Below are 5134 nucleotides of genomic sequence, written 5' to 3' on the forward strand. Positions count from 1 at the left end.
GTTTTGATGCTGAATGACCTGTCAGCCTTCCAGCTCTCTCAAAAAGTGCAGTGTTAGCTGCTAAGAGGATGATTGCAACCCGTTGGAAGCCTCCTCATGACCTATCTGTTTGTACATTGATCCTTTCTTTTTTGGATGTTGTATACATTGGAACAATTCACGGCTCGCATCAACGGAGTCCCAGTACATAATTTGGACACTTGGCTCAGCGTGGCTGAGTCTTTGAAATCTATGCGGTGATATATATTTGTGTTACAGTCTTTACTTCTGTTTTCTTCTGCTTGTATGTTAGATTGGTCCCTTTTCTTGTGTCTGGCTGTGTGTGTGTCCGTTTATGTATGCCTGTTTCTCCATTATTTGTAAGCTGTGGACGTCAGTCTTCCTGTTGCCATCTTTTTGTGTTTCCCCCCTCCCGTTTTTCAACTCTGTACGTTTTGGCCCTTGGACATGTTTTTTATGTTCCAGTGTTTTGCCAGTGGCTTATTTGTATTTGTAATATTTGATCACAAAAAAATATATATTTAGTCTGAACAGGTGCAAGAGAGTCTAGGATTTCAGTGCTTCTGGAGTGGAACACAATGTGGTAAGATAGCCAGAGTGGCTAGGATGGTGGTAGGTAGGCAGAGTCAGACATTGTTGTTTTCAGAGCTGATTATTTATTTCCAGTGGTCTGCAGTCAATGGATAATTAAACAATCAAAACATACAACAATTACATATTTAAAAAAGTAGCAGCGCTAACAACAGGCATGTGATCCTAGCAGCACAGCCTCACCTCCCTGTTCTTTCCCGGGAGCACAGATCCTTCCATTTATATAGGGTTGTCAATTCGAACCCCTGTGCTTCAGTCCATCTCATCCTAAAGCAGGTTGATCTACTCCCTAACATTAATACCTTACAAACTCTTAACCTATGGAACTTTGTTACCAGTTCCCTCCTATCTTACCGACTGCAAAACAGGTCAGGGTTATTCATACCTTTTTTATATAATAACCGAAAACCACCAAAATAAACATTTCTAAACACAAGAAAACCCTCTACTTGGTTTGGCCCGGTGATGTCATCCATGACCACCCTATTCCTATTAAACAGGAAATACTTAGGCCTTCCCCTCCCCAAACAATTGTCCTGCTTGGTGGAACTGAACAAAGGAACAAACAATTGTAAGTATCATTACAGGGAAACTTTAAACCGTGTTTAAACTTGTAACCTAATAAAATGGCACTGAGACTAACATGACTGTGTGTTTACTTTACTAATGACCTGTTTGGGACAGGTGGTGAGCAAACCCACTTTGTCACACACAAAGAAAATGTTATCTGGGGAAGAGGGAGAAACCAGACCATTCTTGGCATAAAACTGTGAGCCCACGAATGAAGAAGCAAACACTCCAGCTGGAGATGAGGTGATGCAGCGCCGCCTAGAAGCTCAGGAGACAGGCTTACTAGCAGGTTGAAGAACACTGGTCTCAAACCTGATGGGGAAGTGAACTGAGATACCGGTTTCCGTTATTTCTTCAAGTGAAACTGAAAGCCCAAAGGAGATAATGAGATCTAAGGTGTGGCCAAGACGATGTGTCCACCCTTCCTTACAAGTATTAAGGCCAATAGAGTCCTAATGGGCTTTAAAATCATTAGAAAGTGGGTTTGAGGGGCAACATACAGGAATATTGAAGTCCCCACAAACCAGGAGCTTGTCATATTTAGGAACAACATCAGCTAAAAGCTGAACATAAAAACATAGGAAGCGTTTAAAGACTCCATTTGTCCATTGTACATTTTCCATTTATTTTTTTGTCCATTGTCCATTTATTTCTAAAGAAACACGACAATGCATTACCTTGCATCTCACTTTATGGCTCTGTTCGGTTTGATTACTAATGTTAACTAGCATTTTAGTTAGTAAGTAAGCAGTAATTAGCCTGTGCCTATGTTATGTCCTAACATATACCTAGCTTTCCATCTCTGCTGATTGGGTATGATTGAGATTTCTCTTGCACAGCTACCAGAAGACTTACAACTTTCAGACAGGTTGCTCACGTCACATCTACGTCTTCAAGCTCAGCTGGAGGCTGTAACGTCAGCCATAACTGGAAAAAGTGGATTTAATTTCCTTCACTGATCGCTGTCCAGAGCAACGGGGTCTGCTGGTTAATTTCTTTAACTGAATATGGTCATGTTGCCATGGCGTTGGCATTTAGCTTAACATACCGCCGTGTCTATTTACAGCCTCAGAGTCGTTAGCAGCTTTAGATTCTTACCTTGGATTTCCACCAACTTTGGAATGGCTACGTTTTGACTTCGTGCTCCGCCGGCCTTCAATACCCACCAGGTCCAGATTTGTTGCGGAACAAGACTTGCAGATTCAAGTATGATTGTGCAATATAACACTATGTACTTTCTATGAAGAGAACCCCAAATCCTCTGGCCTGTTGACTTCAGGCCTGTCTCCGCACATTATAAAAATGTTCAAGGTGTACGGCAGGGAAATATGATCCATCTTGGCCAAGGTGTATTTTATTTTGAAAATTAACCTAGATGTTTTATTTTGTTTCTGTGCTTGACTGCCTGTCCAGCACTTTCTGCCCTGTGCCTTTCGGAAACCTATTGACTCCGCCGCTGTTCTGGAGCGGATCCGCAGATGTTCCGCATTTGGTGGAAATCAGGGGTGAGTCTTGTTACTATATAAGCCTGGCAACGCAACAAAGCCGAGGACCCATTCCAACATGTCATGGAGTACACTGGATGTCCATCCAAGACTAACATTACATGGCACATTTGCCACTTTGTTCTATTGTTGTGGTCAGCGTTTGCTATTTTTTCTGTGATAAATCCCCAAAGTAATTAACCTCAAATTACCATGCCTAAGCACCCCAGCATCTTCAAAATTTATCATGGCAATCCAATTCTCTTTTTCTGTGACACAGGCTTTTGTTTTACTCTTTGTGTCCTTAACCTATGTAATTATTTTGCCATAATGTGTCTTGCCATGCCCTATTTCACTTGCAAATAATCGTCTGTGTGTCAGACTCCATGGTTTTCCACTGAGAAATTATTTTCCTTTTTTAAAACGCTTCCCTTTTGTGTGAAACTATGAGCTCCACTTAATTTTTTATTTTCGAGATCGACTTTATAGACTTAAGATGCTGTCTGCAACTGGCTTTGAGGTGTGCAGCAAACTAAAATCCCCAGACCGGGCTGTGAATTTCAATAAAAAAAGTACGCCCAACTGAACTGTTAAAAATGGCCCGACCTGTTTCAGGCCTTAGTTAAACTTCACTTGGCAAATGGACTCAAACTAATGAGAGGCCAAGTCATTACGTCGGCTCCTGCCAGCATGTTAATGAGAGTTTTGAGGTAATGCTATTTGTTTGTAGAGAAATAAAGGCCAGATGCAGCAAAAGGTAAAGTCCGGGTGAAAAATAGAAAGGCAGATATTGCTCATTATTTAACCACCAGAAGAAAATGTATGTGGCTTCCACTGGACAGTTTTTGTTATTCTGAGCTTAGTGCATAACCCCAGGGCAGGACATGTCCTGTCTGTCAGTCTGCTGGATGTGTTATAATAATGGAATCCAACCTGAGTAAAACACAACTGAACATACCTTACACAGAGGTCCAAAATATAATACATTTCATAAAAAGGATGACCAGCTTATGTTCTCACTCAACAGGGGAATTGGTAATGATGTGGACATTAAAAAGCAAATGTGCTTTACTGAGCCATATGCTGCACGTCAGTTTGAAATGCAATTTCAGTTAATTACTTTTATGAACCTATTAATGAAGTTAGAAATGAATTAAATTAAATTAAATGATAACATCTGCTGCAGGTGTCCCAGATCTATTTTTGACCACTAAATACAATTACAATTACACATTCTACCAAAATAATGACATGCTTTACTAAACTTTAGCAGAAAACTGTTTTTTTCTTTCAACTAACGCATTTTCTTTTTCAATTTCAAAAATTGCAAAATTCCGATTTTGCAAAATCTCGGAATTCCAGTGCTCTAATTTTAACACCACCTGGGATAAGGATGGTTTTAGGATGTCAATTTATTCCATTCATTTCTGAGCAACAAAAAAAAAACAGCGCAGGAATTCATCTTCTAATAAGATCATGCACTCTCCAAAAAGTGTTTCTCTCGTCCACCATTAAATTAATTTGTCGGTATCTCAAGACTGAAGGACCATTAAACAAATCCTCTTTTGATTCTAAGTGGCTCCTTTAATGCATTGGTCTCTTCTTGGTGCAGCTATTTTCAATTAATCCTTCTGCATTATGCATGATTACATTAAACAATCCAATAAATTGATATGGAGTCTCCGGCTACGGAAGGAGTCTGTTAATAGATATCAAATGGAGTTACACCACTCCGGGATGATTCATCATCCTCACTCATGTTCCAAAAGTTAACATGTGTGAGTGACACTTTTATTTTAGTTGGCCATGTAACTACACATGTCCACCTTCATGTTTGCATCCATAATAACTCAATAGTGGACATTTATTACAGCACGACTCAGTGATGGGTAAATTCTAATATAATAACACCATATTTATCAATTAAGTCAAGCATTAGTTGTCCCAGAGTACGGGCTTGACTTAAGGAAAATTAACAGTAAATAATTAAATATGACTAAGTATACAGTGGTGTGAAAAAGTGTTTGCCCCCTTCCTCATTTCCTGTTCCTTTGCATGTTTCTCACACTTAAGTGTTTTGGAACATCAAACCAATTTAAACAATTGTCAAGGACAACACAAGTAAACACAAAATGCAATTTGTAAATGAAGGTGTTTATTATTAAAGGTGAAAAAAAATCCAAACCATCATGGCCCTGTGTGAAAAAGTGATTGCCCCCTAAACCTAATAACTGGTTGGGCCACCCTTAGCAGCAACAACTGAAACCAAGCGTTTGCGATAACGTGCAATGAGGCTTTTACAGCGTCCTGGAGGAATTTTGGCCCACTCATCTTTGTAGAATTGTCCTAATTCAGTTACATTAGAGGGTTTTCGAGCATGAACGGCCTTCTTAAGGTCACACCACAACATTGCAATAGGATTCAGGTCAGGACTTTGGCTAGGCCACTCCAAAGTCTTCATTTTGTTTTTCTTCAGCCATTCGGTGGTG

This window comes from Etheostoma cragini, chromosome 11 (genome assembly GCF_013103735.1).
Source record: "Etheostoma cragini isolate CJK2018 chromosome 11, CSU_Ecrag_1.0, whole genome shotgun sequence".
NCBI classification, from domain to species: Eukaryota; Metazoa; Chordata; class Actinopteri; order Perciformes; family Percidae; genus Etheostoma; species Etheostoma cragini.